The sequence below is a fragment of the Equus asinus genome, chromosome 2 (genome assembly GCF_041296235.1).
Source record: "Equus asinus isolate D_3611 breed Donkey chromosome 2, EquAss-T2T_v2, whole genome shotgun sequence".
Lineage (NCBI taxonomy): Eukaryota > Metazoa > Chordata > Mammalia > Perissodactyla > Equidae > Equus > Equus asinus.
Window position 1 is genome coordinate 105,010,062 of NC_091791.1, and position 26,192 is coordinate 105,036,253.

The window sequence follows — 26,192 nt, forward strand, 5'->3', positions numbered from 1 at the left end:
TCAGTGCATCACTGGAAAGCTCTGCCCTGTGCCCAGCAAAGGAGGCTGTGATGTCATTCTCTGCCATGCTCACGTCCAAGCCACCGTCCACCACCAGTCACCAAATGTGGGGCAGGACTCTGCTTCTATATCCGGTGACTCTTCAAAAAGGAGAACTGCAGATTCGGATATGACCTCTCGATTTGATTGGTTTCATGGATTTGGCAACAGACGAGAAGAGTCTTGGTTTTCTTATCTGCAAAATGGGGGGAAGAAGGCGGAAGGGGGTTTTGTTTATTTCTGTCTGTGTTTCTTTTTGAGTGAGCTCTTCCACTTCTGAGTCTTTAAGAAGTTTCCCACTCAGGGGACGGAAGTGACCAGAGCAGGTGGTACGCCCAACAGATGACAAAGAGAAAGAACTAGTCAGCTCCAATTTCACTTTTACTGTTCCCACTGATTAGGATGCGTCAAATTGGAAAGGGTGGAGCCAACAGGTTCACAAAGCAGCTGGAGTCCATAGTAATTAAAACAAGTGCACAGAGGGAGCCTCAAGGCTCTCTGAGCTCTGCTTTCTGTTCTCGTAAGAGAATTTGGAGATGCGAGCTCCTAGAATCTGCTACCTGGTTCTTTAAAGGGAGTCATGAAGAGGGAAGAAAAGGAGGTGGGCCAAGGAGGTGGGAAAGTTGTCATGGTTTTTATTAAACAGGGGAAGATGGATCCTGAGAACAATAGACAGTGCCCGCGAGCGAGTGATGGCACTCCCCACCAAATGTCTACAGTGGATTATTAAACAGATGGGGGAGCTTTGATAGAAGATTACTGGGAGTTGTCATGAGCTCTCTAAAAACAAGCAAAGCCAAATAAATGCACTACATTTTTGATAGGGTTGCTGTTGTGTCAAATAGATGCCCAAGATGTGAGCTCCTGGAGATGTGTAACAAATTTTCTCATAATATCCTTATGAACTTGTTAAACAACATGACACTTCGATTTATTGAGAGATAAGTTGTGTATTAGATACAGGCTAAGGCCTTGTCTCACCTATCCTCGGATCTACTATATGAATAAGGTGCTGTATTTTTCCTATGTTGTGGATGATCGAATTGAGGCTCAGAGAAATTAAGCAACTTGCCCAAGGTCACACAGCCAACAACAGCAGAGGAAGATTCTCCCCTCAGTTTCTCTGCCTTCCTCACCTGTGCTCTTGACTGCACACCCACACTGCCTCCCAGGGGCTACTGTAGCTGCACAATTTGCCCTCGGAGCATTCATTGATGGATTGACATTGGTCTGGAGAGAACTCTGGTGTGGAGTGCCACAGGAATTTTCTTTTGCTTTGCACTGTTCAACATTTTTATCCATGACCCGAATGAAAACATGAAGGTGTACTTTTCCACATATGCTAAATCGTTGGCACAGGCTGGAGGAACAGGTCATGCACAGGACAGCATGAAGTAATCTCATCTGTCCTGACAGTGGGTGGAAACCATGGGGGCCATGGCAAAGTGTACATTTCCGCATCTTGATTTTTAGTTTATTTTCATCTTCAGGTGAGCCACACGTGTACAAGAGGGACACTTAGGAGCGCATGGAAGGTCTGTGGACATTTAAGAGACTAAATTGACTCTTCCTATCACAGTGTTCTTCTCAGTAGGCACAAACCTGTTCGAGAATCTTCCCTACAATTTCCGCTGACAACTAACAGTGGGCAGAAGACCAATTGGTTCTGCTGACTCGCTGCTGTTTACATCGGGTGCCGCCGAGCACGTGAAGGAAAGGAAGACCCCGCTGGCCCAGTGGAGGCAGAGAGGAAGCACAGAGTGTGGGAAGCTGGGCAGTTGTCTGTCAGGTGGTGATGGAGCTGAGTGAGAGGGACAGTGGTGCAGGCTGCAGGCCTCCTGGGATTTGCTTCAAGTTTCCAGCCAGACGGTGGTCTAGTAGGAACCGGAACCCAGGTGTCCGGACCCCATTGGTATCATAGGGAAGCCACAGGGCTGAAATCTGCCCCTCCAACTTGGCCTTGGGCTGCTGGCCCCAGGAGCAGAGACACGCACCTGTTCCCTGACTCTCCCAGGACTTTCCCTGCCGTGCTCCAGCCAGCAAGTGTATTTATTCAATAAATATCTACTGGGCCGACAGCACCAGGCAATGTTCTAGGCTCTGGGGATGCATTTTTAATAAAATAGAAATAAAGAGAGAAAAGCAAAGGAAAGAAGAGACACAGATACCGGCCCTCAAAATTGGGAAATGGTCCAACCCGGAAAGGAGACTGTTGGGATATTAGACCTAATGCAATATTCAAATCTATAATAAATTTTTTAAGCTAGAATGGTCAGGTCTTGAGTTTTTTTTTTTTAAGTGGGTTTTATTCCACAATGAAACCATTACTTCTAATTTCATGGAGAACATTCTGGAACTGGGGCTTTTTCCATCCCTTCTGAAGCCAAGTGCAGAATGCCAGAAGCCTGGCATTCCCAAAGATTTTTGTAGGATCTGGAAATGAGAGCAATTTGCTTTTTGCTGGCATATTGAATAGGAGTGTTGACTTCTTGCTTCAGAAGCGAGTGTGTGTGTGTGTATACGTGTACACACATGCACATGCCCGGGTGTGTGTTTAAACGTCAGAAAACCCTGACCCACAGTCAAACAGCCTCCCAACTGCCAATTGCTTAGAAAAATATCCCATTTCTTTCAGGCCCCAAAGGGCATACGTTTAAGTAAATATTTTAATTAAATTACATCCTGTTGCCAGTTTCTTACAGAAGAGGCGGTAGATGGAATCTCTTCTGGGAAAGGTGATTCTCTAATCACTGCATGGCATTGGAAAATGTTTATTTGAAAACTTGCTGCAGCCTATTGTATTTACGCGTCAGATCTCTGAGCGGGGAAAGAAAAGGAACTCGTTGGCTTCCAGAGGATGCCAAATTTAGGATTTGTGCCTGGTGATGTGGGAACAGCTGTCAGGGGTTGTTTTCCCTTCCCGGCCAGGCCGTGCACAGCAGTGAGCATGAGTGCCCGGCCCCTGTGCTCTGGGGATTAAAGATATTTGCACTGGACCAAAGCAGGATTATACCCAGGCTTGATGAGTGTCCATCTACAGAGTCTCTGTTTTTCATCTTTTACCTACTTAAATGTAGGCATTGCCTGGGCAAAGACCCATGTGAACGTTTGTTTTTGAAAAATGTTTATTTTTTTCTCATAAAGGAATACATACTCCCCATAGAAAATTTGGAAACATAGGAAAGGCTGGGAAGGAAAATAAGAATCATCCATTTTCCCACAACCCAGGAATAAAGTACATTTTTGTCTATTTTTTTTCAGTATTTTCCCCATCCACATATGTGTAGTCGAGCCACACTGTTTGAATGAATTATTTGATAGGATTTTGTTAAAAGGAAAGGTGGATGGCCTCCTCCCCAAGGAGGTGGGTTCCCGTTCCAGCTGAGGCCTGTTCACCTGCCTTCATACATTTTAATGGAACTCTTCTCTCTGGTATTTGTGAAAGGTAAAAGATCTGTGATTCAATCAGGCACCTTCTTGGCTCAGGTGAAGAGTCTGTGAGCCGGAAGGCCACAGGTCAGTTTTCTAGAAGTGGCACAGAATTGCAGCCCGCCCGGCCCATCACACTTCTTAAGGTGCGTTATTGCTGTAATAAAATGCTCTCAGCGCTAATTTTGTAACAGTTGGTACTAGGAGTCCCGAAGGAACTGGGCATTTATCTTGAACGCGGGCTCTGCCCAGGCCCCCACCGGCATTGCAAAGTTTGCTTTAATGATGTTCCTTTGAATAATTTAATGCCATCCTCCTGTTGTTGATTTTTTTCTGTGTATTTTATTCTGCAAAATGCCCCAAAGGGTTCGTTGGTTTTCAAAAGCTGTGTGTTAGACACAGTTGCATCTTTTTTTTTTTTTTTCCTTTGGTGGCCTTGAGATTTATGCATTGATGCCTTTCTTAGACAAATACCAGGGGAGAAGACCTTTACGAAATACAAAGTTTCATCCTGGGAGTCCACAGTGGACAATTTCTTGCCTTCTGGAGAGCCTCTGGCAGAAGCCCGGCCGTGGGGGAGGAGGGGAGGAGGTCTGTGGGCTTGGCATAGGCCTGACTGATTACTCTCCGTGCCAGAGCCACAGGAAAGGGCACAGTCACCACCATCCCACCTAAGAAAGATTTAACCACCCGCTACCATTACTGCTGATAGAACCAAGGAAACCCACCGTGAACTTTGAAGAACTCTGCCCTAAGGGGTAAAAAATTTAGGAAATTTTAGATGTAACCGAGTGTGTGAGGTCATCTTTTCCCAGACCTTGGATTTGCAGATGAGGACACAGAGACTCTGCCAGGGTTAAGCAGCATGCAGTAAGTCACACCCACCATGGCACAGGGGCATTCGAACCCACATCTCCTGAAGCCCAAGCCATGCCTCCCCTGTGCCCTCATGGGACCTCTCTGTGCTCACGTTTTGAGGACACTAGAGATGCGTCAGCAGTACCATGGAAACAAGAAACGCTCTTTGCTGGGGGCTGGATTAGTTGAAAAACAGATGCCAACCTATGGAGTCGTGGAATTGCGTAAATGCGCCACTGGCTGCAGTTTGGCGTCTCATCTGAGCTGGGTCACGCCCTCTGAGGGGTGGGGCGACATAAGGAGGGCATTTCGAGTTTTGTGAAGGTCTGTTACCCTTTTAGAAAACTGTTGTGCACAGAAGATACTCTGGATCCGCTTGAGCTTCATTTAGTCCTGCCAGGGCTCCGCCTGAAAGCCAGGGGCAAGGAAGAGAAAAGACAAAGGAAATCGATGGAGCTTTGAATGAGAAAGAAATTAAAGGAGCTAAACAGGAGGGGTTTTTTCAAAGAGATGAGTCAGTGGAGAAATAATAGCGGTATAAAGAGAATTTGCAAAGCTTGAGAAGAAAGAAAGAGAGTTAATTACGTTAACCTTTTAGAACTTGTGCGAGCACAGCAGGAACAGGAGCCGGTTTTGTTTGGCTGAAACCAGCTATCTGATGCTAAACACTTTCTACAACCCCAAATAAGGGGGCTGCCTTTGCTGCTCAATTGTTCTGCTAATGAGGCCTCATGCTCCTTAAGGCCTCAAAAGGCCTTCATGGAGCCCTAACCTTGACTCTCTTTGTAATTGCATTGTACAAACTGTAGAAGTGGTGTGTGTCTGAGGTCGGTCCCTAAGGCTGCCTTGTCCACTTTCACTCCTGGGAGGGCCCAGGGTTCTGGGAAGAGCAGTCTCGGGGATACCACCGAGATGCCTCGTTCTGGGTTCTGCCGCTTACTTACCAGCTATGTGGTGCTGGCCAGGTAGTTAAGACTTTTCTCTGCCCCAACATATCATCTGTAAATAGGATGTCAGCTGTGTCCACTCAAAGGTTTGGCACAGGACTAAATGCCACGTTAGTCATTCGGTGGTTACCATCGTTGGTGGTGGTGATAGCCTGCCCTCACCCGTGGGCCACTGCCCACATGGTTTTCATTTTACGGTGGGTCTCTGCAGTAGCGATCTTTGGCCAAGACAGGGGCCAGAATACAGAGTTCCCCAGCAGAAGGCTGGTGTAAAACTTCCTCCAGAATTGTCTCAAACTCAGAGGGCCACACCTTGTGCAAGCACATGGCCAGGGAACATGCGGGAGCTCTGGGGGTCAGGCGTGAGAAAGAGAATGAAACCTCACCGGGAGCATCCGAGAATGTTCCCTGAGCATGTGGGATCCGAGTCCTAAAGGCGGAAGAGGGCTTCAGCTTGCTGTTCTGGGAGGCTGTGAGGGGACAGCACAGGAAAGGCTGGGAGGTCGAGTGGACAGTGTCATTTAGAGTCTGAGGTCTGGGCTGGGCTTCCACCACCCTGGAGTAAGTGGAGGGTTGTCGAGGGTATAAACAGAGATGAAGCTGGAAGGGCGGGATTTTGGAGAAGGCTGTGGATTTTCAGATTTCACTATGTATGTAATGGGTGAACCATCAGAAGCTTTTAAATAGTGCCGATGCCCTGGAGTTTTGGCAGAAAGCTCTGGCTGCCCTGATTGGGTAGGTTGGAGTGGGGAAGTGGCTCTGCCGGTGGGCGGGGCCCTTTGGAGGGCTGTTGTGATGCTCCTGGCAGGCCGGCAGGAGGACATGGACCAAGTCAGAGATGCACGGAGGAGGGATCTTTGAGGAACATCACAGGAGCAGTACTAGAAAGATCGGGAGTCTGGTTGAACTGGGCTTGTAAGGGATGAGGAAGAGATGACAGTTACTCTGTGATTTCAAGACTGTGCAGCTGGCGGCCTGTGGTGGGAAGTCAGGATGAGAAATGAGGGGAAGATGAGAGAAAACAGGTCGTGTCTGAGCATTTTGATTTTGAGGTGTTGGGAAGTCCGTGTCAGCGTCTTCAGCAGGTAGTGTGGGGTTTGGGGTTTCGAAAATAGAAGACAGATCAGAGAAAGAAATATACAAGAAGCCTTGTAATGTTAGAGAAGTTTTTATAGAATTTTGGAGTTTACAAAAGAATCTCATATATTAAAAAAAAACTCCCTGGATGGGGCCTTATTATCCGTCTCCATTTTGTGGATAAGGACACTGAGGCCATGCCTGTGTAGTAGAGTTGATGACTAGAATGGAGAGTCAAGTTGAAGGAGGTTTCAGAGCACGTTGTCCAAGTGCCTGGAAGCGTTGAAATTCACACTCATCTCCTCCTGGTGTTCTGCCCCTTGGAGGAAGATTGTCATCTTCCTGCCACCCCCAGAGCAACAGGGTGATACCTCCTTCCATACTCTCCCTCCACCTCCTGTCCTGATAGTACAGAAGTAGCCATGTTCAAGCTAGGGCAGCTGGCTGGACATGTGGAGTGGAAAACTGAAGGGGGATTAATGCCGAGACAGTGCTCAAAAGAGAATGGGGGAAAAACAGAGGGTGTCTTAAGCTGGGATTGGGGTGTGCTCATTCAGCTGGAGTTTCTATCATGTGCCACGAACTGTTCTAAGAGCTGGAGATACAGCCGTGAACAAATGGACAAAAATCCCTCCCTCTCAGATCTCATATTCTAGTGAGGAGAGAGAGAGAATAAACAATATAGCTAAGCAGAATAGATGGTGGTGGATGGTGATTCATGCTGTGATGGAAAAGGGAGAGGATAGCAGTGCTGGGTGGGGTTCGGTTTTGGTGTAGATGGGGTAGGTCTCACTGAGATTAGGACGTGAGTAAAACACTTCAAGGGAATGAGGGAGAAGCCATGAGGTTATCTAGTGAAGAGCCTTCCAGACAGGGCAACAAGGACCAAAGTCCTGGGGAGGGAGCAAACCTGCTTTGTTGGGGAGCAAGCAGGGAGGCCAGCCTGTCTGGGGCACAGTGAGGGAGGGGGAGAGGCACAGAGAGGGCCGTGGCAGATCACAGAGTCTTGTTGACTGTTGGGGTGATCTTGGCTTTATGCAGAAGGATGGGAGCCATTGCAGGGTGCTGAGCAGAGAAGTGACAGGATCTCACGGCCCCTATATGCTGTGTTGACAGTGGGCTGGGGATGGGCAAGGAGGATGGCAGGACTCAATGCAGGGATCCAACGGGATCCACGGGAGCTGGGAGCAGGGGACAGCGTGCATGTATTGAAAAAGGAGCACTGATAGAATCTTCTGATGGATTCTGTGTGGAGAATGGGAAATTCGAGAAGTCAAGGAGGGCCTGAGTAACTGGACCAATGAGTGGGCTGTCGTTAGCATGGGGGAGGGCTGCAGAGAGAGCAGATTTGGGGAGGAGGTCAGGAGCTTGTGTGTGGACGTGCTAAATTTGAGATCACTCCAGTCATCCAGGACATCCAGTGGAAGCCAGTGAGTGGGTACTTGGCTGCATGAGCATACAGGTCAGTGAAGTGTCAGTTTGGGAGTTATCAGTGTAGAGATGGTACTTAAAACTTGGAGGCTGGATGAGGTGGCCCAGGGAGTGGGTGCAGATAAAAAAGGGAGCCAGGGGCACTCCCTTGCCGAGTGGGCGGAAGAGGAGGACCTGGGCTAGAGACCAGAGGGAGCAACGGGGAGACAGGCATGCAGAAGCCTAGCAGCCAGGAGAAGAAAGTGTTTCCAGGTAGAGGAGGGATCACCTGGGTCCAGGGTGGCGGGTGGATCAGGTAGGGTGACAGAGGCCATTGGATTCATCACTTTCACACCCGGGGGGGGCCTCATATCCATGTCCCCTCCTGCAGTGACATGTAGCTGTTGTAAGAGAAGGGCCAGGGAGAATATCGGCTCCATTGATCAGTTATGCCCCTGCTTTAATACTAATGGCCCCAGCTGTCACCTATTGATGGTGAGCTACATCGCCCTCATTTTATCCTCACCACAGTGCTGTAAGGTCCCCACAGGTTCACAGATGGTCAATGGCTTGTCCAAGGTCAGCGTTAAAGGGGCAGAGCAGGATGGAGCATCCAGGACAGGAAGGCTCCCGGGCGCAGGGTTCTTCACGCTGGGAACAGTTAGTCCAGTGGGCAGGGAACACCTCCGGAGGGAACCAGGCACTAGACCAGAGCTGGCCGCTCAGGGGTCCTCCTGCTTTTCCTCCTGGTGGCCTCACAAGCTGCCCCTCCTGAGGCCCTTAGAAGAATTTGGATAAAGAAATAAGACCAGGTTGGTGAGGACACCAATAACAGTCACTCCGTGCTGTGTATGTTATGTCATAGTGAAACGAAGGTAAACTTTGCCAGAGGGGACTGTCACTCTTTTCCTTTGGCAGCACTATGTTTGGTGAAAAATCCCTGTTGTATGACCCAAAGGGATATAGGAACCCAGATCTGTTTAAATATAAAATATACAAACCCAGATAAATATACGCATACAGAACTGTGAATTCTAAGACGGCTCTGAGGCAGACAGAGTGCCGAAGAGAACCAGGAACCAGTCTGCCGGCTGCCCGATTTTCACTCCCACCGGGCCTTGCTGGGGACAGAGGGCTTGGTTCTGCCAGCCTCAGGGGGCTCACTCCAGGACAGCTTTGAGAGAGAGGACAGACCTAACATAATGACAACTGGGAGTGAGTCCTAACACCGTGGAGCCCCGGATGTTATAGTCCCCTCTCTTGTGGTGGAGGCCCATCCGAGAGAGGTCCCTGAGAGTGTGACCTGCCCTCATCAGGGTCCCTCCTGGACCCAGAAAAGTCCCCAGTCTGCTTCCTTCCTCTCCTGAGGTAGGGGTGCAGCAGAGTGCTGTTGGCAGAGCCGGTGGGCTGTAGGGGTTGATGGGGGGGAGATGACAGGAGTTTCCCATGGTGCCACTGCGTGGGGCCCTGGAGGATGGTCTGCATCTGAGCTCCTGGGTAGGGCAGCGCAGGGCACTCACACAGCGCTCAGTGTGGACTGTGGTGTTGGCCAGGCCTGCCTACTGCCTGTTTGCCGAAACACCATCCTCTCCGGAGTAACTGGGGCAGGGCCACTGCCCTGGGCTTGGACGCCACCGCCAGGCTTCCCTCCAACTGAGGAACTTCCTCAGGCCATGTTGCAATTAGAAGAAGACGCCCCATCTGTTTTCTGGGTTCCTCCTGCGTGTCTGACAATCCTTCTAGCCGGCTGGGTTTCATGAAACCCAAAATGAATCTCGCCTGGAGCATACTTTCCTCTAGTTTTTAAAGCCAGTCCGAGAGTTTGTTCTGGGAAGTCTAATCTATGCGCTTCCTGTGCCAGCCTATTGTTGAAGAAGGGCTGTTTAGAATCTGAGAAACCTTCTGGGGCTTTTTAATGATTCTGTTCAAGTTTTTCTTCTCTTCCTGAAAATTCCGCTTGGCCAAGAATTAAGGGGCTTCATCTCCTGAGAGCTGCCCTTGGGTTTAGAAACTGACAGCCCTGCCTCCTCCCTTCCTGGGCAGAGGCCCCAATTAATACAACCTTTTCACTCACCTGGAGAGCGAGCCATATGCCTCCTTCAAAGCCAAAGTCTATTTTTTAAAGTTAAAAAAAAAATTAACATTGCTTCAGTTATTCCAAGTTCTAGCTTTGCTGCTAACCAGTTATGTAGCTAGGAGCTCACCTCCCTGGGCCTTGGCTTCATCCTCTCTGAAAGGGTGAGATTAGGGGGCCTCAGAGACTTCTTCCAGCCCTGAAGTCTTGTGACTCTGTGGGTTTGTAACGTTCCACCTTCTGGGCTGGGAAGCACCCAGATTTCATGGTGAAAGTACAGTTTTCATTCAACAGATCATTACAGTGTGACCTCCAAGAAGATGGGACTAGGGGAGGCAGACCTGAGGCTGTTTTGGTTACACTGACTCAGAGGTCCTGGTTCCAGGTTCTCCTGCTCCCTGGTGACCAACTCTAGAGGTTCATTATTTCAACAAATAGTAACTGAATTCTAGGGGCGTTCTAGTGGGCCATGCACTGTTCTGAGTAAGCGAATAAAACCAAAAAGCCTGTACCTCTACTGATGGAGCTCATACTGCAGCAGCGTGCCCTGAGATGCTTGATTGTGTTCTGTAAGCATGAGAGCCTCAGTCCTCCATGATCTGTATGTTGTTTACAGCCATCCTGTGTAAGACCCATAGTCATTTTCACCCAGGTTGTGTTTTGGTAATAATGTCTATGCCAGATGACGTATTTTACTGCCAAACGAGATTGCCTTTTCTTCCTGGCCTGAATTAGGGGAAATTCATACATTCTTCATTAGACCCTCCAAACAACTCATTTGTGAGTAGATAAGAACCTGAGTCTGTGAGGCTGGTGCATGGTGACATTTTTAAGAAGTGGTCAAGCTAGCTGTCCAACCCAGATTTCTGATTCAAAAATCTAGGCTTCTTTCAACAAAAATCTTAATAGTAAAGTCATGTGTCCATATAGAGAGAGAGTCAGCTTCTAGAAAGCTAAACCTAGAACTTGTTTCACAGGCCCTGTTTACCGGCCTTGACCGTCCACCTTCAGCGTAAGTTAAATTCCTAACAGATTTCTGATGCTGTCTTTGTATCACTCTGACACTGGTTTTTGAGTTGCCGACAACACGCTGTTGCTTCATTCTCATTCTCGGTGTGAAACTGACTGCAGAGTCCCACGGAAGACGCAGCCAGAGCCCTGAAGTCCTCCGCAGCTCACACTGCCTTGCTCCAGCCATTCATTCAGTTGCTAGAATGTGAGCGGGCTTCCCAGACGTACTGATGCATGAGACTTCCCTTCCTCTCAGCTTCTGTTTTTGATTTTTTTACCTCAACTTACCAGCGTAGCCCTAGCAGTGAGCATTCCAGCTTGACGGACTTGAATTCAGCACTGTTACCTGCATCTCTATTTAATGACATGGTGGTCTGTCCTCAACCATGGCCACTGGACCATTAGTGTCCCCTAATGAGAAGAGCAGTTAGCCTCACACATGCAGTAATGGGACCTGAAGCCCTCCTCTGCTCACACCAGAAATTATTTGGAGATGAGCATGAGCCTCCCATGAGGGTCAGACACAGCATAGCAAAGTGCACTGGAGCTAGAAGACCTGTGCTCAGGTGCTGCTTTCTCTGTGGAAACAGGTAGAGCTGGCTGTATGGATGTGCCACCTTATCTGTCCAATTGTCTGTCATCTCTCAAATGGAGATAATGATCCCAGCCTGAACAACCTCCCTGGCTAGCCAGAAGAAAATATGTAAGCTACTGTGAGTAAAGTACTTGGCCAAGTATAAAGTTCTGTACACATGTGAGAGATCATTATTCATCTTCTATAAACAGAAAAACTGATCTATGGAGGAGGAAAACTCACAGGGCTGTAGAAGAAGCTGGCTGTTTTAAAGGAGGTATACAATTTTGACACCCAACTTCATTCCTACAGTATTGCATCCCTGTATGTCTTAATCTTATCAAAAATAACAATTATTACAGTCTCAAGATGTTTTCTCATGAAGGTAATAAGTCAGTTCCTTGAATATTTCAGATTTCATCCAGATTATTGAGGTAACGTTGGTTTATAGCATTACGTAAATTTCAGGTGTACATCATTATATCTCTCTGCTGTATAGACTGCATTGTGTTCACCACCAAAAGTCTAGCTGCTGTTCGTCCCCATACAAATGTGCCCTTTTACCCCTTTCACCCTCCCCCTTCCCCTTCCCCTTTTGGTAACCACCAGTCTATTCTCTGTGTCTGTGTGTGTTTGCTGCTGGTGGTGGTGTTTTATCTTGCACATATGAGTGACATCATAGAGTATGTGACTTTCTCTGTGTGACTTATTTCACTTAATGGAATACCCTTTAGGTCCATCCATGTTGATGCAAATGGCAAGATTTCATCTTTTTTATGGCTGAATAGTATTCCATTGGATGTGTATACCACATCTTCTTTATCCATTCACCCTCAATAGACAGGTTGTTTCCAAGTTTTGTCTATTGTAAATAATGCTATGGGGATCATAAGGGTGCAAATATCTTTTCAAATTAGTGTTTTCCTGTTCTTTGGATAAATACACAGAAGTGGAATAGCTGGATCATATGGTATTTCTATTTTTAATTTTCTGAGGTATCTCCCTGCTGTTTTCCATAGTGGCTGTACCAGTTTACATTCCCACAAGCAGTATATGAGGGTCCCCTTTTCTCCACATCCTCTTCAACACTTATTTCTTATCTTTTTAATATAACCATTCTACAAGTGTGAGATGATATCTAATTGTGGTTTTGATTTGCATTTTTCTAGTAATAAGTGATGTTGACCATCTTTTCATGTACCTATTGGCCGTCTGTATATCTTCTTTGGAAAAATGTCTGTTCAGATCCTCTGCCCATTTTTAATTGGGTTGTTTGTTTTTTTGTTGTTGAGTTGTATGAGTTCTTTATATATTTTGGATATTAACCCCTTATCAGATATGTGATTTGCAAATATCTTCTCCCAGTTGTTAGGTTGTCTTTTCCTTTCGTTGATGGTTTCCTTTGCCATGCAAAAGATTTTTAGTTTGATGTAGGCCCATTTATTTTTTCTTTTGTTTCCCTTGCCTGAGTAGACATGATATTCAAAAAAGATACTACTAAGACTGATGTCAAAGAGTGTACTACCTATGTTTTCTTCTAGGAGTTTTAATGGTTTCAGGTCTTACATTCAAATCTTTAATCCATTTTGAGGTAATTTTTGTGTATGGTGTAAGATAATGGTCTACTTTCATTCTTTTGTACATGGCTGTCCAGTTTTCCCAGCACCATTTATTGAAGAGACTCTCCTTTGTTGAAAATTAGCCATCTATAGATGTGTGAGGTGATCCTGATTTCTTTTTATTTATTTCTTTTTAGATTTTATTTTTCATTTTTTCTCCCCAAAGCCCCCTGGTACATAGTTGTGTATTTTTAGTTGTGGGTCCTTCTAGTTGTGGCATGTGGGATGCTGCCTCAACATGGCCTGAGGAGCAGTGCCATGTCCGTGCCCAGGATTCGAACCAGCAAAACCCCGCGCCGCCGAAGCATAGCACGCGAACTTAACCACTGGGCCATGGGGCCGGCCCCAAGGTGATCCTGATTTCTAATGGACGTTTGAATCTATAGGACCAGGAGATATTCCAGTGTGAGGTGAGAACAAGTGCATGTCTTCCTCAAGTTCCAGGGCAAGGAAGTGGGTAGTGGCTGAAGGCAGACATTCCAGAAGGAGAAGGCTGGCTCCACGTGAGTCACACTTCTCACCTCAGAGCCTCCTTCCCTTGATCTTGACATCGAGTGGGTAATCAAGGTAGAATAATGACCTGCAAACCTGTCTGTGTTCTACGAGCAGTGTCCCATGGTGACACTGGTGCCATCCTCTCCCATGGCCCTGTTGGTGCTCTACCTGTGCAGTGAAGCCCAAAGAGGGCGTTGGGGTGCCTGGACCATGCTACCTGTCTCTGCCATTGCCTGTGCCTTGACAGGGCATCTCAGGAGAGTAGGGTGATTACCACTGGTAGTGGCAGGTGGTGGCTCTTAAGGAGAGCAGAGTGGACACCAACCTTCTTTAATTGCTGCCCTTTGGCTGTGGCTCTCAAGCATCAGAAGCATCTGGGGTGCTGTTTCCAATGCTCATTTCCAGATCCCACTTTTAGAAATTCAGATTGACTTGATCTGAGATGGGGCCTGGGAATATGCATTTTTGACAGGCACTAGAATTGATTTGGGTGTCAATGGTTTGAGCAATTCTAGACCTGTGGGTGAGTGTCCTGCCTGGTTCCCACATGTTGTGGTGTCTGGGCCCAGCTGGCCTCGGACCTGTTGCTTCCTGCTTGGCAGTGCCCATCTCACAGGACTGCTGTGAGCATTAAATTGAAGGTAATGCGTTGTAGAAAGTGTCCAGCCTACAGAGGGGCTCAGTAAACGTTAGTGCTGTCTCCTTTCTTATAGCATCCCTGGAGAAGAAATAGAACTGGATCGATTTCAGATTTCCTGAGATGTATGACAGCTCTTGGTTCCCATTAACCCTTTTGGTACATGTATAATACAGGTATGTTTCCATCACTTGACAGGTGTTTATCCAGGACATTCACCTTGCTAAACAAGCATCACAGGGTCAGAGAGGGAGAGACAAATGACCATGTGAAAAATAGTTGCCATCACCATGGACTAGTAGCCCTGTTTTTGGAGGTGACTCTTTAGCACATGAATCAAATAACGTTTGCTAAATGACCAGAACTCTTGAGAAATCACCTGATACACAGCAGAAGACTGAACTGGACAGTCTTTTGTACACTAAGAGTTCAGAGAAAGGGGAAAGTATTGGTAGGCTGTGCCCACCCCTAGCTCTCAGAATGAACTGTACGGTCTTTCTGACACATGTATTTTAAATGCAGATGGAGACAATCGGGTTTCACTGGATACGTGTGTATACATGTGTGATTAGAATCATAGAGTTCCAGAATCTGAGGGATCTTGCATTTATCTAGAGGCCCCACCGCCACCTCCCATCCTTCCCACACATGCCCAGTGTTAGAAATTGGAACCACAAAGGCCTGAGAAGCTGAAGTGTCTTAGGTACAAGAGGGGAGCGGAATTCACCTTCTCGAGAGAGTGGGTGGGAACGGGTGAGAGGTCTGAGTTCGCCCATGAGCCCCAGGCTGCTCGGAGCGTTAATGGCTTCCCCCGAGTCTTGCCCTGTCCTCTCAGCCAGACGGATGCAGCAGTACATGCTGTTTCCCTTCTCATCAGAGCCATTGGCGTCTCTCCTTAAACAAGTGCTTTTCCTCTTCCTTTTACTGTCACCATTTGACATTCACATGGTGTCAAAAATGTGCCAGGCAGAGGCTGTGCAAAACCGACTCAGATCATTTTGCCTAGCGAACCTAAAATTAATTTTAAAAGTGAAAAGATGTTGACTCTTGCAGACAATAGCAGAGGATGACTTCAGGGATTAGCTGTGACTGTTTTATTGTTATGGCACCTAGAGAATGACTTCTGGAGCACGCAGACTGTCGGGCCAGTTAATGTTGGGGCGAGGCTTCAAGGCAGGTTAGCTTGTTCATGCACCTCTGAACCCTTAGGAGCTTTCTTGCTGGCTGGCACTGCATCGGGCCACGGGCCATGCGAGCTTCAGGAGGCACTTCCTGCTTCAGAGGAACTCACAGAGGAACCTGATGTTGCCTGTGCTCGGCGAGAATGGGCCATGGGCTGTCACATGGGGGTCTGGGAGGTGAGAGGCAGAGAAGGCTTCACAGATAAGGTGCGAATTCAGCTGAGCCTTGTAGGGTGAATAGGAGATCACTAGTTAAACATTGGAAGAGGGCAGATATTCCATCCATAGCGCATGTGCCCCAGGATGCAAAAGGGTAGACGTAGGAAAGAGCAATGCACATTGAGAAACCAGCCAGCGTAGGACACAGGTCAAGGAGAATTAAAAAGTTGTCATTTTGTGGGGAGCCATATCCACCCCGAGGGGCTCAGGTGATCTTGGCCATAGGAAGTCATCAGCAGGTTTTAAGATGGATATTTTTAGAAGGATGACTCAGGGGGCCAGAGTGATTAGAAGATGGGAGAGTCTAGAAACAAGATGAGTAGGACGAGCTGTTCTGTAGAAACAAGATGACTAGGATGAGCTGTTCTGTTCTGGGCTAACTGTTTGATTTCTTGTGACCCACGTTTGTGCAGTTGTTACAGCCATGGCTGCCTGATGAGCTGAGAGTCATTTGGCCCAGTTGTTTGAGCTGTGATGTTAGTAATTGGCCAAAGGCGTGTGTTTGCTTTCCATAGATGCCGGTTGACTTGACTGGTTCCTTGGTGAAGCCAGCCTCCTAGACCTGGCTGGGCCTCAGCCCCAAGGGCAAGTGGTGCAAGGAAGTGTTGCACTTGTTTGAGCGACAAAACTAAGGCATCGTGCAGACAGAAGGAAAGCATCATCCATGGGATTATAGGTACTCTCTGTTTTCCCAGTGCAGGCCAGGAAAACAAACAGCGGCCGGATAGCTGCCTCCTCACAAATATTCAGTATCCTTCATGCATTTGTTATGTGTCAACATTACTTGATTTTGAATCCAAACTTAGGAAGAGACTAGAGAAATTTGGGAGTGGGTGGAAGCCAGTTTCTTGAGGATCAGAAAGACCTTCCACTTGAGGACCCTGTGAGAATTAACATATTAACATCACACAGCCTCAGGGGCTCTCGCTCTGCTGCATAAGCAGAGCAAGCAGGTCCCAAATGTCAGGACTGCCGGCCCCTCCCTGACCCAGGCAGGCTGATGGCAGGTGTTCAGGTCCACCACCTGAGATCCATCCTTGGCCACCCCGTCCAACCCCAGATGGAGAACTCAGTGTCACATAAACATAACCTGTGATACCTTTTTGTTTAAGATTGCCCAAATTTGGATGCCGGCTAGCCGATGGGCTCCATACATAGAGGAACTACGTTTTCATGTTTTATTTTCCAAAGTAAGGTTCTCACCTGGCTCCTGATTCACATTTTTCGATTCATCGCACCTCAGCCATTTTCTTTAATTATTTCCACATAATGGAAGCCACTTCCTGGTACAGTGGTGCGTAGCTTAATGACTGGGATACCTTCTGAGAAATGCCTCGTTAGGCGGCTTCATCCTTGTGCAAACGTCATGGAGGGTACTTCCACAAACCTAGATGGTAGAGCCTGCTGCATGCCTAGGCACTATGGAACTGATCGTATGGGACCACGTATGTGGTCTGTCGTTGACTGAAACGTCGTTAAGCGCTGCGTGACTGTACTAGGTGTCTACTGTGCCAGGCATTTTACGTCCGTTAACTCATTTAGTTCTTACCCAGAACCCTGAGAGGCCGAAACTAGACGCTTGTTGTGGAGCTCCGTCCAGGGAAGCCCGGAGAAGCTGAAGCAGCTCTTTGTGCCCCTCCTCCTCTCTCCGTCCAGTCGCTTGGTCCAGAGCCTCCTTCCTTTGTGCCTGCAGACGGGCTCCTGCGCTTGTACTGCGTCTACTCCCCTCTCTTCACAGGGTCTTTTCTCTGGACCTAGCTGCTCCTCCCAGCTTCAGTCTGGTTCCCGCCTACTCCTCCCATAACTGGGCCCAGTGGCTTCATGGCCCAGTATATGAATTCTTGGCCTCTTAGGATGTAGAGTCAGCGCCACCTCTCAAAGGTGACCAGTGGCCTCTGCGTCATCTCGGCCGTCACCCTCCCTGAAACACTGTCTTCTCCTCTCTTCCTGGAAAGGGGCCGGCAGCTCCTTTCCTCCCTTGCTGACCACTGCTTCCTCGCATTCTGGGCCCCTTCCTCCTCTGGCCCCCCAAAGGATGAGCACCTCTTCAGGCCAGTTTCTTGCACCCCATTCCTGTCTCTCTGGGAAGTCATCCCTCACCCTAACCAGATAAGCCCTAGCTCCAGGCGCGTTCTGTCCCCCAGACCACAAGATAAAATCTCCTCCTGTGTGGATTTCAGTGACGGCTCTGCCACATACTCAGCCTCTCAGGCCAGCAAATGGGGGCCACCCCTGGCTCCTCCTGGCCTGTCCCTTCATAACAGAGCAGATGGGAAATCCTTCTGAATCTTCATTCCAGAGGCATCCCAAACCCAGAGCTCCTTCCTCTGGATCCTGTTACCCTCAGTGGTTCCTCGTCTTCCTCACTGTGTGTCCCCATGCTTCGGGACATCCTGCACTCAGGGGCTGACGCAGCCCCGACAGCACTGCTCTTCATCCTGCGGCCCACTGCTCCAGAAGCTGCAGTGGCTCCTCTGTCAGCTGTTGCAGCAAGTCCAGCTTCTTCCTGAACTGCCACCCAGTCTGTCCAGTGAGACCGCTTCCCCCAACGCCCAGCATAGTCTTTGGCTTCAGACAAGCAGGTCCACTGAGCCCCCACCAGACCCTCCCCACACCCCCTCTGTGGTTCCGTGGGCTCCTCCCTGGCCTGAACCCCCCTCAGCTTTCTTTCCACCTCACCATCTCCAACCATCCGCCAAACCTCCAATCCTGCTTCCTCTCATTTCTGACGTTTATAAATGAATTTTATTTTAATGATACAGACTCATAGTAAAATCTTGTAAAGCACAGAGAAGTTTACAGAAGAGATTAAAAAAACATCATTCCATCACTCAGAAATTACTATTATAATTTGTATGTATCTTTGAAAGATTAAATGCACATGCTTATATAGGGCATATTTTATTTTCACGTAATTAGACTTGTGCTGTTTATGCATTTTATCTTTCTTTATTCTCTTACTGCTATGAGGATTTTTCCATCTCACTAATTTATTTTTAAACAGCATTTTAAAAAAACTGTGTAATAGTCCATCACATGGATACACGATTGATTGATTTGTGCGGTCTCCTACTGCAGGTCATTTTGTGGCTTCCAGCTTTTCAGCGTTACAAATAACAAATGACCTTGTTCACTAACTCCAGCCATTCGTTTTCTGTATCGGAGGATTTAGCATTTTTAGAACGCAAAGGCACATTGCATTTAGTGAGCTACTGCTCCTCCATGCAGGCTCCACGTTTAGCATGTTCCTTTCCCACTTATGCCTGAAAGCACCGTGCAAAGGAGATATTATCAGTGTCTCCAGTCCCTTGACTTAGTCACCCAGTTCGCAGGTTATTCGAGCCCAGCCTTTTATCCTGAATCCATGCCCATTGCTCTGCCCTCGGTGACTGTGGTAAGAATGCAGAGCGCTGTGCATCTGCGGGCCGGCGCTAAGACTTAACGGAGGCAGTGGACGGCCTCGTGGATTTCACTGTCGTTTCCCAACTGGATTATAAGATTCTTTTAGCCGTCTGATGCACACCCCTAGACTTAATCTTAGACCGATTTAGAGCTGCAGGGGACTTGCTCACCTTATCAACGAAGAAGCTAAGAGGCTTAACAGGCATCTCCAGTGTCGGGGTGTAAGCCATATTGGACAGTCTATAGTAGACAGGCAGACACTGACTTTTAAAAAATCATTGTCTATTATACGGACTTATCTTTCCTATGCTAATGTGTCAGAGTCTGTGGCTCTAGCGACGTGTGATACGGGCTGTCTTGTCTGATGCAGCAGTGTCTGCAGCCACCACACCACATCAGTACTGGAGAGTCTGGCTGAGCCCTGTGCTCCTCAGCTGGGAATCCTTGATTGACTCCAGGTCGAACAGAGCCATAAGAAGAGTAGGACCCCAGCTTCGGATTTCATTCCCCAGAGTATTAAAATCCAGTTTTTAACTGCCCGTTAGCTGGGTCTCTCTGCTTTAGGCGAGTGGTTCTCAGACTGTCTAGCCACCCTGGAGGACCTGTTCCAACAAGGCTTTCTGGGCCAAGTCCCAAAGCTTCCGATTCTGTAGGCTGAGGCGGGGCCTGCTCATTTGCATGTCTAACAAGCTCCCAGGTGATGCTGCTGATGCCACTGGTTGGGGCCCACACTATAAAAACCACAGTCTTGGCCCATTAAAAAGATATTAGAAGACAAGTCATGCAATTAACTAGGCGTCTTTAGCCCTTCCATTCAAAATGGCCAAACGTGAGTGATTCAAATCACTTACTCCTTTGCATCGTTTGAAGTTCAGAGTGCTTTCGGCATTCTCTGTCAGCCTAGGATTGGCCTGAGCCTCTTCCCTTCCTGCTCAGCCTCGGGCCCTCCTGCTACCAGCTGCGGTTTCAGCCCCAGCCCATGCCTGAGTCTTCCTGAGCCTGGCAGGGTACCTGGACCCCATCTGAGCAGCCAGGGCAGGCTGAACTCACCTTACTGCTCAGAGCCTGCGATCTTAAGAGCTAGGATCAGGTCCACAAGAAAATTACGTGCCTACTGAACTGTGGTGCCCACTGTCACCCATCTATGCCCCTAATGGGTCCCAGCCATTTGCCTGGGGCCCAGGACTGCCGCCTTGCTGGCCTTTGATAGTCCATTCTCCATAGGAGCTGCTTCCCTGCTCTGTCCCTAAGAGGTCTATTTGAACTGCCACAAACCTCCCCAGAACCCCACTATCCAACCCCCTGACACCTCAATTTCAACATTGCCTGGAGCCTCTGTTGCCATCCCTGCCGCTCCGTCAGACCTGGGACCTGGCAGCCACTTCTAATGGTGTTGAGTTTGCCATACCCAATGTGAGTCTGAAATAGGCCTGCCACCTGCCACCTTTTCTCCTGGGGAAGTCTCAGAAGACCCCTAGTCCCGGTACCCCCCTGGGCCATTTCTCTTCATGGGTACTCATGGCCAGAGCTATAATCACATTTTCTCCTTTACTCTGAGATCTGAAGCCATTTTCCATTTCCGCAGCGATGCTGACTTCTCTGTGACTGAAAGTGTGCTGTATCCTCTCCCTCGTCAGCGAGATGGTCATGAGACCCTCCATGTAAAGTTGGACCATCTAATGGGTGTTTGGGAGAGCAGCCCCAAACACAGCTGAATTAGGGTGAGAAAAATAGGTCCCATGAGCTGGGACCGAGGAGAGGTGGAAGCCAGAAGTATGGTTGCCAGGTGCCTGGCCTGGCCTGCCTGGCTCCCCTGTTGGTTATAGCTCACTTGGGTAGGTTCCATGTGCCACCACCGTCCCCAGCACTTCTCCTCCTCCTTTTCAAGCCAAAGACATGAGCAAGTAAGTGTGAAGTCTTCATCCTTCAGCCTTCATTTTCAGGAACCCATGGGCTTCTCCCAGAGAACGAAGAGACTCCTAACCAAGCATGGCATAGGTACTTTTATTCCCCTCAAGAAAAGGAGAGTTGGGTTGGGGAGAGGAAGGGTGATGGGAGCAGGGGGTAGAGGAGAGGTAGGGGGATTTGGGGGGCACAGAGGGTCTGGGAAAAAGTGCTGTTGCTGCTGTGCAGTGTGGCCATGTTGACAATGGGGAGAAGTCCCTGGCCTCGCTGACAGCAGTGATCCAGACTCAATGGCTGAGCTTCTCAGGCTCAGCCCTATTGACCTTGGAGGCTGGATAATCCTTTGAGAGGGCTGTCCTGTGTACTGTAGGAGCTCAGCAGCACCTCCGGCCTCTACCCACTAGATGCCAGTGGCCCCCTCATGCCTTGCAGATGTGACAACCAAAAATGTCTTCAGACATTGCAGATGTTGCCATCTGTCCCCTTGGGGGCAGGTATCCTCTCCTATCCCCCACGTTGAGAACCATTCAGTGGGTATTTATTACTGGGAAACAAGAGCTTTCACCTAGAGTGACTCATTTAATCCTGTCAGTAACCCCGTGAAGTGAGGGGCATTGGCCCCGTTTCACAGATGAGGAAGCTGGGCCCGGGAGGGGTCACATGGTAACAGGAAGTGCCAGAACCAAGATTGGAATCCAAGTTGGTCTGACGTCAAAGCCCATTATCTTAGAGATGTATGGCTGCGAGGGAAAGACAACCCTCTGGAGGGTTTATTTTAAGGATACAATGGGATATTTTACAGGCAGCGCAAGACAGGAAATGAGGTTTGACAGAGCCTCATAGAAGAAATAGCATTGGAAGGTTGGGAGCCAAGTTTACATTCTCATCTCTCAGTGCCCCATGGCTGAGCTTACGCCTGTATCTTTCCACCCAGTGGCCTCCCCTCCTGGTCTCTGCCTCCCTCATAGCTTCAGTGCTAGCCCTGTCCCCAGCCTTGTTCAAATGCCTCAGTCTCTGGGTCAGAAATCCAGATTCCCAGGAGAAGCAATGTGATTGGCTCAGCTAGGATGAGTGATTTGTTCCTGGTCCAATCAGCAGTGTGTGTTAGGGGCAGGAGAGGTGAAGGGAAGAGGTGATTGGCCTACCGGCTGTCCTGAGCTCTTGCTACTGCCCCTTAGCTGCCCCTGCTCGGCCATCACCATGACAACAGAGGCCAATTTGCCCAACACTCTGAAGGCAAGGATTTTGCGGACCAGTACGTAGGCCACAGTGTCCTACGAAGTGAAACCCAGGGAGATGTGAGCAGGCACATCTGTTTCTCCCATTTAGCAAACAAATGGAGCCAAATCAACCCCCCAGAAATTGATCTTTACCAGCACTTAATGAAGAGTTAGCTAGTTAATAGCCCATGACAAATCCAAAGGCTGTTAGGGGTCTGAGAACCCAGACATTAACAGCAGCAGTGGCCAATTTCCAAGAGATTACTGACATTTGGGGCCATTCAGGAAGATATCCGGGAGGAAATATTCAGAGTTGTTGCAGGCACAGCAAGGGAGGGAAGAGGGAGAAGGATAAGCTTGGTAATACATACTGACAATAGCATCTCTGAGCAAGAACACGAGTTGCTCATGGAGCCTTTTAACTGTAGAAGAGTTAAGAAGAGAAGGAACAGCAAATCTTGGCAGAATTTCCTCGAGCTCAGAGGGCATCTAACAGGCCCCCAGAGGCCCAGAACCCCTTCGTGTTGTCAAGGGTGTTTCCAGGGGTTCTAGTCCCTTCCTTGCCTGGGTCTGGGTAACTGAAAGTCAGTGTGACTGATCCCTAACTAGCACACTTAGGTCACTGTCACATGCAAATGAGCGTGGCCTCTTGCTTCCTGTCTCCTGCGGAATCTGTGGGCTTTTTTCCATCAAGGCTGCTCTCCGTGACTCTTGGTACTAAGTCATCAGCCTCCGGTAGGCGTTCACCTGGCATGATGGTGCACCCACTGTGGGCCACACACTCTGCCTGGCCCCTGCCCTTCGGGGACTCGTGGGGCATGAAGGGACAACTGATTTGAAAGCAAAGAGGACAGTGCAGTGTACTGTGACCTCCAACAGAAATAGAAATAACATACACGGGGAGCACTTTCTAGGGCTTGTTGCTCTGGATGCGATGTTATGGCACAGTGCCTGCACCCACAGAGCAAGGCATGGTGCGCCATCCAGAGACTCATAAAACGGGCTCCTGTTCTTTAGGAGCTCACCCTGGGTACGGTGCACAAGTGGTTGAAAGCCCTTGCCTCCACTCCCTGCATCTCATCCATCAGTGAATGCTCTCAGCTCTGTCTCCAGATACACTCCAGTCCATCACTTCTCTCCATCCCCTGCCCACTGTGCTAGTCCAACCCACCATCACCACCAGCATCTCCTCTATCCACTCCATAATCCATTACTCACTCAGCAATCAGAGTCATCTTTTATGCCACATCCCTGCTTAAGACGTTCCAGTGCTTTCCCATTCCACTTAGGATAAACCCAGCCTGCCTATCACGAACCGGGGAGAGAGCCTGCCGTCCTCCCTGAATTGTGTCCTTCCACTCTGCCCCTGCTCATCCTGATGCAGCCTCCCAGCCCCTTTTGCTGTTCCTGAAATGGCTCAAGTTGGTGCCCACCCAAGGCTTTCACACTTGCTTTTCCCACCATGTGGAACCCTCGGCCCCCAGAAGCTGCCTTCTTTTCATCTATCAGGTCCTAGCTCAAATCCACTTTCTTGGAGTAGATCTCTCTGACCGCCCTTACAAATTTGCTTCCCACCTGTGTCCCTCTGCCACATTTTCATGTTGTGTTTTCTTCCTAGTTTCTGGAATTATCTTGTTTGTTTCTTTTGCGATGGCAGAGGTGCAAGTAGTCAGAACTGGGTAACAATGCGTCATGCTCAGGGACATCATGGCGAGGTGAAGCCTTCCACATGGAGGTGACATTTGAGCTGGAACTTGAGCAGAGGTGTGATTGGCCAGGTTGAGGTGTAGGTGGAAGAGATTTTAAGAGAAGGAACAGCATAAACGAAGGCACAGGAAACACCCTTTTGATACACAAGACCTCCTGGATTTGCTCAGTGGAACCAAATAGTCAGGGTTTGAAAGTGAAGTTGACTTTTTTTAAGTTGGCAGGAGTAACTGGGAGCCAAGGCTGGCAAGGGAGGGAGAGTGTGGTAAGATCAGGAGCTTCAGCTTGGAGTGAGAATCAAGGAGAGGCTTTGGAGTGAGGGAGTGAGGAGATCTTGTTTTCTGAACCCATCTCGCACCGAGCTGCCGCGTGGTGTTCCTGCGTGTGCCAGGTTTGTGCTGGTCTTGGAGGGATCAGCAGTGGTGGGGGGAACAGCCATGAAACCAGCAGATTAACTGTTCCAGGAAGACACACACATTTTCCACTCATGCTTTTCTCCCTGTCCTGCTCGTTGAAGCCAGACGGGAGCAAAAGTGCTGCGTGGTGAGGGTCAGATGCTCTTCGTAATTCCACAGCAATGAGTCTTTTCTGCAACATCCAGATGTCAGTGCTATTTTGGGCAGATGTTCTGGGGAGCGGTTGGTGATGACCTCACATGGGTGTGACTTTAAAGACCAAATGACAGCCATTGTGAGCAAAGCCAGGCTCTGCTCTCCTTGTCCTTTTGTTCCAGGGTCCTCCATTTCAGAGCAGAAGCAGTGCCCCTGTCACAGAGTCCCCGTACTGCCCCTTCCTGGGGCCACCAGCCTATCCTCAACCCCTCCTTGCCCCAAGCTGCTGAGCGAGCTCAGGACTTGTGTGGTTGGTCTGAGGCCTTTGAGAGAATTTCCTTAGACAGAGCACCTACACCCAGCTGAGTGTCTGTTCCTCTCCTCTGCCTTGGGATGGGCTAACCCTGTGGGACCCGTGCAGCACTTAGCCTCTCTGAGCCTCTGTTCCCTTATCTCAGGGGAAAAAAAGATAGTAACATCTGCCAGGAGGAGCTGGAAAGAATCAGGTGAGATGGTGTGTGCTGTGGTGTTTTGCATTCTGTAAGGCATCATATGGATGTTAATTATCGTGGCAGCAGGCTTCTAGAGTGTAAATCCCAGACTCAGAGCTGTGTAAGAATTGGATGGAACCTCAGGAGTTCGGCTGGGCTGAACTCCAAGCCGATGAAAGAGCTCTCTCTTAGGGGTCCAGCAGGAAGTCACCAGCCTCTGCGTGGATTCCTCCTGGCTCCGGGAGATCGCTCTTTTCCAAGGTCCCCTATTCCAGCTGCACACACAGTTCAGTGCTAAAGGCATTCCCTTCTGTGGAGCTGGCTCCTTGTAATTCCCAAGTTCTTGTTCCGAAGGGCTCTGGAGCCAGGATTTCCCCCTATGTCCCCACTCCGCGTGTGATTGTTGAGTTCTTGAGATGTTGGTGACTCCCAACAGAGGTGTGCTATAAGTGTGAAATATACACACTGGATTTTGAAGCCTTACTATGAAAAAAAGAATGCAATATCTCACTAATAAACTTATATGTGTATACAAATGCAATTTATATTTATAGCAATATATTTTTATATTAGTTTTTATCTTTTACATGTTGAAATGATAATATTTGAGATACCTCGGATTAAAATAAAATATATTATTAAAATCAATTTCACCTATTTGTTTTCACTTTTATGCTACTAGAAGAACTTAAATTATTCGTGGCTCATGTTAAACTTCTATTGCACAGCACTGCTCTAGAATTATATAATTAAACTAGATTCAGCCCTTTCACCCAACAACCCTTCAGATGTCCCCAAGTCTTCCTGTTTATTCACAAGTGTTACTGAGCATCTGCTGTGGGCCAGGCGTGTTGTCAGCGCTGAGCTGGGATGTGATGTGAACAAACCTGCCAGCCCTTGCACTCCCAGGGGTACAGTTGAAGGGGGAGGTAGATGTCAATCAGAAAGTCTCATAGGCAGGACTGTGGTTCCACGTGTGGCCTCTCAGAGCCCCATTTTCCTCTTTTTTGTCCATACACTTTTTATTTTATGGTAGATTTAGGTTTGCAGAAAAGTTGTGAAGGTTGTACAGATTCTCATTTACCCCACACCCACTTTCCCCTATTATTAACATTTTATCTTAGTATAGTACATTTGTCACAATTAATGAACCGGGGTTGAAACATTATTATTAACCAAAGTCCACACTTCATCCAGATGTCCTTAGTCTTTAGCTGATGTCCTTTCTCCGTCCCAGGATCCCATCTGGGACACCACATCACACTTAGATGTCATGTCTCCTTAGGCTCCTCTTGGCTCTGACAGCTTCTCGGACTCTCCTTGCTTTTGATGACCTTGACAATGTG

At 48.4% G+C, this 26,192-nt stretch overlaps 1 protein-coding gene and 1 long non-coding RNA gene across 3 annotated transcripts in view; both read left to right on the forward strand.

Moving 5' to 3' along the window:
• The window catches only part of LOC123281883 (uncharacterized), a 40,644-nt gene extending 15,185 nt beyond the window's left edge, over window positions 1-25,459 (forward strand). The window contains exon 3 of the long non-coding RNA XR_011497474.1: window positions 1-25,459. This is a non-coding gene — a long non-coding RNA (uncharacterized lncRNA).
• The window catches only part of SLCO3A1 (solute carrier organic anion transporter family member 3A1), a 288,987-nt gene that overhangs the window by 154,495 nt on the left and 108,300 nt on the right, over window positions 1-26,192 (forward strand). The gene's annotated exons all lie outside the window — the stretch shown is intronic.